The 14,469-nt window shown below is 33.4% G+C and overlaps 1 pseudogene; it reads left to right on the forward strand.

Annotated features, from left to right (window-relative positions):
* The window catches only part of LOC120081098, a 31,636-nt pseudogene extending 25,019 nt beyond the window's left edge, over positions 1-6,617 (forward strand).
* The last annotated feature ends 7,852 nt before the right edge of the window (positions 6,618-14,469 follow it).

Here is a 14,469-nt window from a genome sequence, read left to right on the forward strand (position 1 = left end):
CATGGATATGCTTTAATGCATGCATATATTATAACTCTTATATTATATGATGCATGAGCATGCTTTAATATAATTTAATCATGCAAACTACTATATTATAACACTTATAATATAAAGATGATGCATGAATAAAATGCATAACCTATGGTGGGTTTTAAAACTATATGACATATATTATGGCATATAATAAACATACATCACATGTACATTCAATAAAAGATTGATGGACCAGGATAATATGCCTCAAAATTATAATAAAAAAGCTAACTATTACAAAAAAGAATCAAGTCAACCAGTTCAAACAGACAAACCGGGTCTTGAACCGCTGGGTCGAAGCCTCGTCACTTGTGTAACAACTCCTTCAGATCGTCGAGTAACACACATCGAGTATAAACGATTGTGTAGTGTTGCATGGCTAAGGACTATGCGATGAGCATGAAAGTCCACGCGGTCATGCAGTGCACATTGAGTAACGGATGTCATGTGATCGTGCAGCCAAGGACTATGCGATGAGCATGATTGTCTACATGATAGCAAATGTCGAGTATCATATACCGAGTGATCATGTAGCTAGTGACTATGCGATGAGCATGCTAGCCTACACGATCGTTGAGCATGCATGCCATGACTCGAGTATCATATACTCTGCAATCATTTACCTCGAGCGTCTACGCGATCGAGTAGCCAACACAACACGATCGAGTAAACTCTTTACGCGATCGAGTAGCATTAGCAATGCGATCGTTTAGCAAATACTACACGATCGAGTAGAACATTTCTACACGATCACATAGCCAAATCCAAACGATCATTTAGCTTAGGCTACACGGTGTGACCATCGATTTATCTTCTTCCTCGAAGCGAACAACAACTCCTTGTGTTTGAAGCTTCATCACGAACAACTCAAACAAACAAAAAACGAATATACACTCGATTGCAAGTTAGTATGCCCAAAAATGCAGGGGCTCTTACAAATTAACTTTTGTAAAAGTAAAGAAAGCTTTAAACAGAGATAATTACCCCAAAAGAATCCATCAACAACATCTACAAACATACTTAACTCTTAAGTGCATTACAGAATACTTAAAACCCACCAAGACTATAAATGACATTCAATACAACGATGGGATTTGGAAATCAGAACAACCTGTCTCTAATACCAATTGAAGGAACTCTAAATATAGAGAAGACCTATGAGTGGAAGCAGATCGTTTCAATCTCTATTGTGAAAGAACTCAAACATTTACAATCATACTAAACAGATTATGCATTAATCAATAAATTACAACATGTTTTAAATAAAATACAAAGGATGAGAGAAACAATACCTTTGAAGAACGTTTCTTCAAGTATGTCCCTCGATCAAACTCGAACGCAACGATCAAGAACTCGAACTTCCTGGAACACTAGCAATGGGGATCAACTCGATCTTCGAACCGATTCAGACACTACCACAATATTACCTTGGTATTCTCGGTGTGAGAATCCAGGAGTTATGGGCTTTAGCTTATTTTGGAATGAGGGAAGGATAGGAGTGAAGGAGGAAACGATCGAGTAATAGACAGAAGTATGGTGTAGAAGATGAAAGCCTATCGCATAGACTCGATACTCGGTTGTTTAGAAACGAGTACTATCGTATAGTAAATCTCGATCATATCGTTTAATCTCTCGATTAGTAATCTGATAACCAGTTTTTGTGTAAGATTTTGAAATCCCATTTCCTTTTATCTCATAATTGCCATGAAACGATGTAACCACCCACTAAGGTAGTTATTGGAGAAAAAGAAATTTGATTATCATATAATTAATAAATTATAAATAAATACAATAACTAACTTATCATATTACATTTACAACCTATAGTTTTAATATTGCATCATATGAAACATATAAACCATAGTTCTTTTTTTATTTTTATGGCATTTAATATATATCATATTTATATTGATTCCTCCAATCAAATAATACATATCAATTATATCATATATAATTGAATTAATTTAATCAATTTAATATATATATATACACACACATACACATACATTCAAGTATGTATGTACATATATAGATTTATGTTCTGTAGGCATTGGTATTCATACATATGCATGCTCGTGGGTGTTGGAAACTCATAGAGAGTATTAAATTTACTTGAGCCTAATTTTTGGATGAATGCTCGGGTTTAGTGGTGATTTAACAAAAATGTTATTGAGATAGGTTTTTCTATTTCAATTGTCTATTTTTTTGATTAAGCTATTGTATTTTGCACTTGACTCCCTCGAAGCTTAATTTCTTCTATCTTCTTAACTTATGCAGGTTATCCTAGTTGGGCATGATTTTGGTGGTGCTTGTATTGTTGGGTTTTATGTCCTAAAACTCGTAGTTTGTAAAATGATAAATATTTTATGTAATCAGTATACTTATTATTGATTTCATAAATTGTATGAAAGTCTAAATCCAATAAACTAAGACCCATGACTATTATATGAGTACTTGAACTTTATGTGGGGACATAAGAGTGGATCGGGTTCGAGAAAATAGTCAAAATGATCTATGGTACATGAATAAGATTGGGTACCTTATTCTGGTAACACCATTGGATGCGGCCTACTTGTAGTCGTTATAAAGAGTTGTAAAGTACTACATACGATGTGATCCTAATTTGTACATATTATGACATGAGGAGTAGGGGCGTCCTATGCAATGAGTTTGCATAAGATTGGACCAAGAAATAAGTCACTCTTACTTTATAACGTTGTTTATGTATAAGACTGACTTTTCACCTAGATGACCTAGGTAACTTGATCTTAATCCTGAGCTAACTATGAACTCCTGTTTATTCAGGATTGCCCTTAGATTTGCATAGTTGAGGGTTGGCTCAATAGCACCGACTCAATAAGACTTCTATTTCAGGGGTAAGGCCGAATAGATAGCTGGGGACATAGGGTGTAAGACGGAGTTCACGCCTACCCGATTTATGGATAGGAGAAAGGTTGTTCTTTCAAGTACTGAATCCAAGTCTTGAACAAGGTGCCCCACCCTCTCATTGGGCTAAGAGAGTTTGGTTTCGTGATTGGATCACAAACCAGTTATTCATTAGAGGATCAATAGGAACTTGAGGAATAAGACGTAATCTCGGGGGTAAAACAAATATTTGACCCAGTCGTTATTACGAACAACCTGTGAAGGGCCAACTTGCTGATTATGGTTAAATCATGTGGACATAATATATCTATAGTGAGGGGAGTGCAACTATGGGCTTTAGTGGAGTGACCCATTAGTTAAATAATGGGGATTAAACTGGTCTAATGAGTTCAGCCAATTAATCTCGGATCGTTGGAGCCCATGATTTATAGGTTTGCGAGGTCCCCCTTCTAACTCATAACAGACTAGCTCTAGAATAGCGTGATAAGTTAATTTGAAACGTTCAAATTAAAATTAAGGGAATTAGTAACTATATAAGATATAATTATGTATTCAATTTGAGAATTAAACGGAATAGGAGAATTTATATATTTAAATGTGATTTAAATATATAAAGATGGATATGTGCAAAATTAATTTAATATTTAATATTAAATTAATTAATTTTTATTTAAAATTAATTTATGAAATTCATTTTAAAATTAAATTTTGATTTTGAGATAAAATTAGAAATTAGAAAATCAAAACACAAAATGGAAAAGCTTGTTTTTCCATTATCCATCTTTTTACTTGCTCACACAAAAGCCATCTTCTTTGCCTTATTTTACTCCAAGCATGAGTTTCAACTCATACAACTTTCTCCTTTGCATGTTGATCTGCAATATAATGAAGAGTTTGGAGTAAATTTCGGTCATGCAATCAAGAGAGAATTTTAGAGAAAATTTGTGTTGAAGAAGGTGTTATTCAACCAGATTGCTACTGTGAGCTATTCTCTTTTATCCCTTAATTTAAACTTGTTTTGAGTCTCACAACTCAATCTAGAGCACTAAGAGAATAATGGAGAAGATCTTGAGGTGGTCTGCAACAAGATTTGGAGAAGATTGGAGCTGGAGAACAAGCTTTGAAGAAGTTCTACAAGAGGTATGCCTTGAAACTCACTTGTTTTCTACAAGAGCATGTTTTATATTTTTCTAAAATTAGTGAATTAGGGTGCTTACATGATCTTTGTGCTTTCGTTGTTCCTGACACAATCCTACATGTATTTCATATGCAATGGGATTATTTCATTTCAAAATTGCGAAGGCTGTCTTCCTTGCTGCAACAATGTTGAGTGATGGGCAAAACATTCTTGATATATTCTTCTTGCAGGTACTCTCAGATATAAATGATTTTGTAGCTTTGGACTTGAATGTTGATGGAACACGAGATATACGCAGCGGAATTAGGATCTAATTACACTCTAATTACTCTTAAATTAAAGAAAATAAGCATGCATCATGAAGGGTAAAACAGTGAATTAAAAGTGTAGGATACTACCTTTGAAGCTCCCAAAAATCGCTTTTCCTCGTTGAATCTCGACCTGAACTCTTTTGGGGCACCATTAGAGTTGACCTACTATCCTCTGGACTCAGAACCGAGTTGTGGGACCCGGTAGATGAAGAAAACCGAGAGAGAGAAAAGAGATGGAAAATAAGATGGAATTTGGGTAGGTTTGGGTTTTTCTCTTTTTTTCAAAGTTGTGATTTTTCCAGCCCAAATATAAAAACTAATTTTCAAAATTGCAAAAAAACTCTTTTCATTCAAAATGAAAGCTCAATTTATAGAAAAATCCATGCAACAATTGCATGAACTAAATGCATAAAAAAACCAACACCTATATTTCACTATCTTAGTGGGCTTAAGCCCACTATTTTATTAGTGGAATTATCTAACAAAGTTTGGATTTTCCCACTAACTATAGTCAAAGGGCAAAATAGTCATTTGGTCAAAGTCAAACTTTGACCAAAAAGTCAACATTTTGACTTTTTATGATTTTTTCCGTGTTGACTAATTTTGACCTCCCGAGCATGAATCCATATTCATTTTCTCGAAATTAAAATCACATTTGAATATAAGGTTGGTCAAAGTTTTGACTTTTCAAAGTCAAAAGTCAACTCTTTGACTTTTTACAACTTTGACCATTTCCATCATTTTTGAGCTTTCGAATATGAACGTATTCATATTCTTGATATGTAAATCAAATTTGAATATGAAAGCTGTATCTCTAAGCTAAAAAAATCCGACCACTATATCATATATACTTGTCGGTTTCTCTCTTCCTACCTAATTCGAACAATTCAAATTATTCTATCATACTGTTCTAAGTTTATTCCATATGAGCTATTAGGGGAACCTAATGACCTATAGATCCTGGCCTCCAACGATCCAAGATTTATCTAGCTAAACTCTTTAGACGGAGCTAATCAACATTCGTTAACTAACGGGTCATCTACTAAAGTCCCGTAGCTGCACTCCCCTCACTATAGATATATTTGTGTCCATTTGATATAACCATGATGAGTAAGTTAATCCTTCACATGTTGTTTGTAATCTCGGCTGGGTCATAAAAACCGTTTTACCCCAAGACTATATCTTGTTTCCTTAAGTTCCACTGATCCTCTAATGAACAATTGGTTTAAGGTCCAACTTATAAAACCGGATCCCTCCCGGGCCAAGGAGAGGGTGGGGCCCCTTGTTCAAGACGTGGATTCAGTACTAAAGGAACAACCTGTCTACTATCCCTATAATGGGTAGGAGTGAATTCCGTCTTGCACCCTATGTTCCCAGGTATCCACCTGATCTTACCCCTAAAATGGAGAGCTTATTGGGCCAGCGATATTGAGCTGCCCTACCTATGCAGAATCTAAAATAATTTCGAGTGAACAGGAGTTCATAGTTAGCTCAGGATTAAGATTAAGTTACCTAGGTCATCAATTAACGAAATAGTCAGTTTTATACATAAAACGACATTTAGAACGTAAAAAGTGACTATTTCATGGTTCAGTTTTATGTAAACTCTTTACATAGGATACCCCCACTCACATATCTCTATATGAATGATTCAGGATTACATCGTTTGTACTATCTACAAAGTGAGCCGCATTCATAGTATCCCCAGGATAAGGCGCCCAACCTTATTCATATACTATAGACTATTTTGGCTATATATTTGAACTTGATCCATCTTTATGTCACTACATAAAGTTCAAACTACATTAAATAGCCTCAGGACCTTAGTTTATTGGATTCAAGATTACAATTTCAATAACAACTTTATCGAAAAACAAAACAGAACATGTTTATTAATTTACAAACTATGAGTTTTAGGACATAAAATCCAACAAATGTATGTAGAAAGTTGAATTTCATATAAAAGACTACATATTGGTATGAATGATTAACTTTCAAAATTTTAAATGTCGTTTTCTCTTCATTCTTGTTTTTAGTTTTTATTCAATGCCGCTAGACGATCTTTCTGCACTCTTTTGGTCATGTTTATTTTAGTTTAGCTACGCTTGAAACTGTGCTAGGCTGGTCTGGATGATGTCACGTGACAGGCTCAAGTCTTTGTGTACTCAAATGGCAACAACAACCCTCCAACAACTATTGAATTGAAAAAGATGGAACTCCGAGATGTTGTAGCTGTGAAAGAATAAAGGTACTTTTCGAAATTATTTTTAAGATCTCAATGCTTAGCAATAATGCAATTTTTTTAAGATCAAAAGACTTATAAAGCAGATTTATGCATGCAAGGTAAGGGATGAGAAGTAGACAATAAGATTTTAACATTGTTTGGCAAGAGGTGCCTATGTCCACGAGAAGAGCTGAGATTTCTTAAGAAGTTGAAAAGGAAAAATATTACAGATAAATTCTTCTAACTTGTTGATTTCTCTCTTTCTTTCTCTCTCTTTTAGATCTTTTATATATAGGATATTTACAATTTTTTTTAGAGATAAAAGTAAGATAAAATGTCTTTCACTTTAAATAGTTATTGTTTTAATACTTTTCAATATACTTGAGGAAGAACGGGATGTCATTTTCAAGCATGGAACACAATCATGAGAGAGTCGGTGTGCTGCAACTCATGGGATGCATACGTCTCAGTTTAAGAAGGTACTTTGTTATGCTTACAACTGCTATTCTTTTGGGGTTGGGAAAGAAGCGAGTTACTAAAACCAACTCAAGAAGGTACTTTGTTGTTTACTCAAGTCCCTTTGTGAAAAATATAATATTCTTATGCTTTGAGCATTAAACTGCAACTAGATAAACCAGTTAAATCTATGAGGATCAATTCTGTTTATGATCAAAATTATCTCAAAAGTAGATAGGTTACTAATTGTTGTTACACCTTTTTTTTTTTTTCACTTGAACAGGATATACAAGAGAAAGGAGCAATATTGTGGTGATTGAACCATATAGAAAATAGGTTACTTGTTTTCTTATCTTTTTTTTTTCTTCTCTCTTGACAAGGTGATTCTTTTTTTTTTTTTCAAAATAGTCTCTTCATAGCCTTTGCGAGTGGATACGAAACTATTTCAAAGTAAGGTTCTTTTGGAAACTAGTCGAATTAGAATTTGGGAGCTAACTCATTTAAGCAATAATAAAATGACTTTTAGTGAAGTTTTTCATTTTGTTAGGTTCAAATTTGATGTGTAAGGCTAAATTTTTATTTTTAAGGATTTGGAAGGAAGATAGGAAGATTGCATTGGACATGTTTTAAGAAGGTTGACAAGTGGAGGAGGTGCATCTAACACAAGAGGGACTTCATAACAACATTAATAACAAGTACAAAGTAATATTTATAAGACGCTTATCTTAAAAGTCTATTTGTTCTAAAATTTTGGATTAGATTCAGTGTTGGATTTTTATGACCATCCTGCAGTTATGGTAGTCTAAAATTTCTTATGATTTCACTGAAAAAGAAAATGAATGTGTAGAAGCAAATTAATTAAAGAGGGGTTGTTCTTTCACGATCTGCTTAACCTGAACAAGATTTTTTAAAGAAATTGAAGAGGGTTGTTCTTAATTTGTAACAATAATGAAAACCCAATTGATGAAATTATACCCTATTAAAGGCAGTTTGATGGTAGCCATTTTGAAGAAGTTGCACAATATCTTCTCTCAATTGCTTTGTAATTACACTTCTTTTATTGTTCAGAAGCTTGAGACGGCATTGAACCTGTTTGATCAACTTGTTCATAAACTTTTTACGACATTGAACCAGTGTCAAAGAAGGATCGAAATTATGAAGCCATAAGATTACAGTTTGAGAATCTTGTTTTGAGATATGGGAATCCAATAATTATATTGAATTTGATTAAGATATTTCCTTATTAACGATTTTTTTTTTATGTTCCAACTTTAAGTTGCACTCGTTGTTTGTGTTTCTATGACCTCCGTTATTCAATCTTTAGTCTTCTTTTTTTTTTTTTCAATTGTCTTACTTAATTTCCCTTATACAGTCTCTGAAATCATTCATGAAATAGACGCACGAGAAAAAGCCATGAGAAAGTGTCCTCCGTGCTGAGTTTGAAAGATATATAAATAAAAGTTTATCTGTAGAAAACCGTTTAAGATTTCTCCAATGGGATTTGAACAAACATGCGAAAAGGTATTATAGCCATTCTATACTTGGCAGAAGCGACATTCTATTGAAATTGTTTAATTTCGTGTGAATGTGATTATGATTTTTTTTCCGAACTCTTTTCTGCAGCAAAGCTTCCAACATTTTGATCCAGCTTGGAAGGGTTGCTACATATACGTTGAACTTAACTGGGATCTTCTGTTATCAAATAGTGTCCAATTTAAGCTTAGAGGAGTTGTTAAGTTGGACCTACTTTAAGTAAGTTTTACAGATATTTGTTTATTAGTAGGTGCATGAAACTTGTTCCCTCATACATGCATATTTGGATGTAAGAATGGTACTAGGTTGTTACCCCAATTTCAAAACTCAATTTAGGAGTTGTCAACTAAAATTTCAAAATAATTACAGTTTGAATTAAGTTCTTTAATTTTCATAAGTGAATCACTCTAAATTCTTAGACTTTCTTTTCAGCATTATTGATTCATCGTTCGAATATGTTAAATTGAGATAAGAATTAAACTATTATAGAGTAAGGTTCTTTTGGAAACTAGTCGAATTAGAACTTTTGAGCTAACTCATTTGAACAATAATTAAATGATTTTGAGTGAAGTTTTTCATTTTGTTAGGTTCAAGTTTGACGTGTAAGGCTAAATTTTGATTCTTGGGGATTTGGAAGGAAGATAAGAAGATTGCATTGGACATGTTTTAAGAAGGTTGACAAGTAGAGAAGGTGCACCCAACATAAAAAGGACTTCATACCAACATTAATAACAAGTACAAGGTAATATTTATAAGATGCTTATCTTAAAAGTCTATTTGTTCTAAACTTTGGATTAGATTCATGTTGGAATGATATGACTATCCTGCATTTATGGTAGTCATAGCTTAGTTGTTTATGAATTCCATTGAGTGGTTTATGGTAGTGGAACTTCTTAGGCATCCTTTGGTAGTTTATATTTATGCATTATTTGTCTAAATGAATCCGGTTGTACTATGATAGTTTGTGGGTTATTCATGCATTATTGATTAGGTTAATTCTCCATTATCATCATCAAATCTTTTGTTATCTCTTGTTAACCATTTATTGTGCTTCTTCATCAATTTAAATCTAATTCATCCTTGGAATCTTGTTTGGATAATCTAGGATTGACCCTCGATAACATCTTTTAGTTGGAGATGTTTTGTGTGGTTTCATTTGATTGAAGTCTTGTATCCGTTTGGTGTGCTTTTTAGTTGCTTAAAATTTTGGTGTTGCTTAGGGGGCTTTTTACTTTTTAGTTATATGGATAATGTAAAACTTTTTAGTTGGAGATGCTAATTTCCTCCTTTCTTCTTTTGTATGCTTATGTTTATGTTTTGGCATATTTTGGATTTTTATTATGTGATTCGAGCTTCTATGTGATTGTTTATAACAGAACATGATATCTTGACCTTCTTTGCAAATTCCCATGAATACTCGAAATCATAAATTCCCATGTTGTCTTTCCATAGCTCCCTAGCTTGAATTTCTTAAATTCTTTGTGTGGGGTAATTGAATTCTTATTATATGTTGTTTGCCTATTTTTCTCTGCTTGTAGGAAATCATGCTTTCGATTTGGATCAAATCTGTGGTGGATGGTGGAGAGAACATAACGAAGGAGCAATCGAAAGACTATTTGGAAAACACTATATAATGGCAACAAGTGTGTGTGCACTTTTGTTATTATTATTATTATTTTTTGTGGGGGGGGGGGGGGGGGGGGGGGAGGAGTTTTGGTAAATTGTTGATTACCTTGGTTTTAAAGTTAAATTACCACCTCTTTTGTGACTTATTATTATGGATTTGTGAAAGCAATTAAGAATTTATTTTGTGTATGGACAGGTTGATTACCTTGGTTTACATGGTATTTACAAAAAAGGGACAATAATTGAAAAAAATGGACAATAATTCTGGGGTTTAATGCCGGTTTAAAACCGACATTAAAGCCCAGAATTCTTGTAGTGGATCATATCTATAATTAACCATTATATATTAATCTCATTGATATAAAACTCCTTCATTTGATTTTAACAATTTAAATCATTCCTCATTATTATCCTTTAGTGAGCTAACAAGGGGATCTTATGAACCTATAGATATAATATGAGATTAATTGATTAAGCTTCTTTAATCCAATTAATCAATATTCATTAACTACTAATCACTCTATTAAAGACCGATAGCTACACTCTTCGCACTGGTATTTCTGTGTCCATGGATATTGTTAATCAACAGAGCAATGACCCTTCATAGATGTTTATAACTACAACAGGGTCAAAATACCATTTTATCCATGCAGTTACATCTAACTACTTAAGTACCACTGGTTTCTCTAATAAACAAACAGTTTATAGTCCAACTATAAACTAACACCTCTCGGGCTAATGAGAGGTTGATGCCTCATTGTTCAAGATCCAAAACCAACTATTAAGGGAACATTTTATTTATTTTCCCAAGGAATGGGAGTGAATGAATTCTATCTTGTGTAGTTGTCTTCTCAGCTCCCTAATCGGAAAAATCCCTAAAATGGTAGGCTTATTGAGTCAACTATCACGACCACTCTCAACCATACAGATCAAATGACTGCCGTCATAAACAGGAATTCACTACTCATGATTAAGGTCAAGTCTCCTATAGTCATCCTAGTGAAATATTAGTTTCTTCAAGTAACGGTGTTATAAAGAGAAACTAATTATTTCGTGGTTTGGTCTTGTATAAATTCCTTTATACAGGATACCCTCACTCGCATGTTTTTACATGAACAATATGGTTCATATTGTTTGTAACACTTACATCTCATGTAATAATTACAAAATGGACCGTATCCACAATGTTACCAAGATAAGACACCCAACCTTCATTCATTTACTACAGACCTTTTAGATTATTATTTGAATATGAACCACTTGTATGTCAATCATATACTGTTCAAGTGACGTCATATAATCTTGGATCTTAGTTTATTAGATTGAATTAATGTTGTCTAAATGTCAAACAAAATACCTCTAATTTTATTAGATAAATAATTTGTGTTAACAAAACTACAAACCACAAGATACACTAGATTTAGGACATCAATCTCAACAGGTTTTGGGTTGCTCGTGATCAAGTTTTAGCTTCGATTTGGTAGAAAATAGATCCAAAATGGAGTTTTTTGGCTGATTGGGCAAGCAGAGCAAGCTTACTGTCTTGGAGTGTAAGGTTGCAACGTAACGACACTCGCCTTATGCTGTAAGGCAAAGAGCGTGGCATTGTTACGCGCTCCTGTTGCAGTGGCACAATGCTGCACAGAGCGTTGCGATGCTGCAAGCGAGATAACGTTATGTTGCAACTAATAAAAAGCTAGCGATGTTGTTATCGAGCGTTGTTACGCTCTAAACATGAGGCGTTGTGTTCGAAAACCATCCAGATTGTTGGTATGAAACTTCCATGCGGTTCAAGCAGCGGTTTTCTTCGATTCTTAATTATTATTTGTGATAGTTAAGTTTTTTTGGCATTAATATAAAGTGTTATTAATTTAATTAATGTTTTAGGAAGCCAATCTTATTCTAAATGTTGCTTTTAATTATGCGTGTGATGTATGGTTATTTTTTTATATGTCATATTGTATGTCATATAGAAAAATCCGACCATAGGATAAACATCTATTCATGTATCATTTTAATATAAATATTATATTATAAAGTTGCATGATTCATTAAGCATGCTCGTGCATCGTATTGTATACATGTTATAAAGTATGATTGCATGCATAAATAGCATTTTCATGCATAAATTATATTATAAATGTTATAATATATAGTTTAGATGTATGGATGGATGTTGTTTATTTTTCATTACCTTATCATATAATTGTGATATGTATAACGTAATGAAAAAGAAATGCATGATACATGACACCACTTTAGTAAATTATCATTGTCATGATTTTAAAATATATCATTAGATGCATGGTTAGATTTTAATTGTTTCATTTAATATTTATAATTGTTTTTAGTTAAATGAAATTAGAATTAAAATTTACAATAAAGATTTGCATGCTAATATAGGTTAAATCAGTTTTAAATAGTTTAAAATTGGATTCACATTAGACCGATGTTCATAAAGTTTCTAATAACATTAGAAATAGGTTTAATCTCTTCAATTCAATTTAATGGGAATAAATTGGATTTGCATAAAAGATTAATTTTATAACAAATTTATCTATAAGGGACCCTTGTCTTAAGATGGTTCTGTCTAGGCTGGGGTATTTAAGCTAACGGAAATGGAACACTTCTATTTGGGAACCGACCTGGAAGGTGAATTAGATAAATTTGTTATATGCATGCAACATATGATTAATGTTTATTAAAGTGTTTAGTGGGCATAAATCAACGTTGTTAAACTATCCAAAGAAAATGTTATATTAGGCAAAGTTAACAAATACTTAGTAAAAATTATTAATCGAATTTTTTCTAAGTTAATCAACCATAAGTAAAACACTTAGAAGGGGCATCCATTTATGAACATCTTCCGAACATGATGGCCCACTTTAACGTGACAGAGATAAATGGATCTGTCATCGACGAGGCCAGTTACATTAGCTTCCTCCAGTTTCGTAGCAATGTTGTTACGAACAAGCTTGACTACAACCAGATCACCTTGCTCAACGAGCTGCAGATATACCAATCCCTAATGAAAGTTAAGGAATAGAAGGGTGAGACAAATGTTGCCTTGTCCTTTAAGAAGTTCTACAGAGGTTTGACCTCTAGGACAAAGTTTGCACCTTCTTCTTCTAGCACCAAAAAGTGGAAGAAAAAGAATGAAGGTCAGGGGAAAGCTAACTGAAAAGCATCTAAAAAGTGTTTTTATTACCTTCAAATTTAGAACTACTATTGCTAGTTTTATTTAGTTTGATGTGGTTTATTGAGTAATTTCAGGAAACTAAGCATCAGAAGCAATTTGTGCGAAAATGATAAAAAAAAAACCTGAGGCAAAACTCCCAATTTGAGCAATTATGGATTGGCTATAGAATTAGGAAGAAATCAAGGATCAAGGGGAAAGAAAAGAGGCAATTTTGGAAGACAATTTGGGGCCAGCGTTGGACGAGCGTTGCAACGTTGCTCCTTGACGCTGCAGATCCGAGAGCAATTGGAAATAGGGTAGTGTTGCAACGCTACGAACTCTACACGCGGCTAGCATGACACCAGCGTTGTGACGCTGATTTGCAGTGTTGAACGCTGTGAGGGCATTATAAAAACATTGTTGCGTTGCAAGGTCTGGTGGAGAAAATTTTAGAGGTTTTTACTAAAAAATTCAAGTCCTTATAGAAGTAAATTAGAACGATTTCGAACTGTTTCAGTTGAACTCAAGATTTTGATTGAAGGTTGATCCGAGAGTGTTTTGGGCTAATTGTGACGGGAGGAATTGATCAAGAACATGCATTTTGTTGAAGACTAATTTGAAATTCGTGGCAAGAGTCAAAGAGATCGTGATTAGGATTCGGTCCTATTGAGGGGAGATTGTTTTTCTATGTTTATATTATTGTTTCTCCATGATGACTGATTATTTGTTGGTTATTGTTGTTAGAATCATGCGTGGCTAAACTCTGTTTCTAGGGTGTTTATGAATTTTAAGGATGTTACGTTGAGTATTTGAATTTACAATTAATTAATTACACATAGATTTCTAAATTGTTTGTACTTAATGCTTTTGATTAATTGGCCATTAATTGAATGAACTTAAGTTAATTAGATGTCTCGAGAGAGAATTTCATTATTAATTGAAAGAACTTAAGTTAATTAGATGTCTCGAGAGAGAATTTCATTCGTTGGTGTTGGATTGGTGTCCTAATTCTCCCGGAGTCTCGTTGTTTTGTAAAGATACACATTATTTAATGAATCAAATAAGTGTTATTTAATTCTGG

This window comes from Benincasa hispida, chromosome 7, assembly GCF_009727055.1.
Source record: "Benincasa hispida cultivar B227 chromosome 7, ASM972705v1, whole genome shotgun sequence".
NCBI classification, from domain to species: Eukaryota; Viridiplantae; Streptophyta; class Magnoliopsida; order Cucurbitales; family Cucurbitaceae; genus Benincasa; species Benincasa hispida.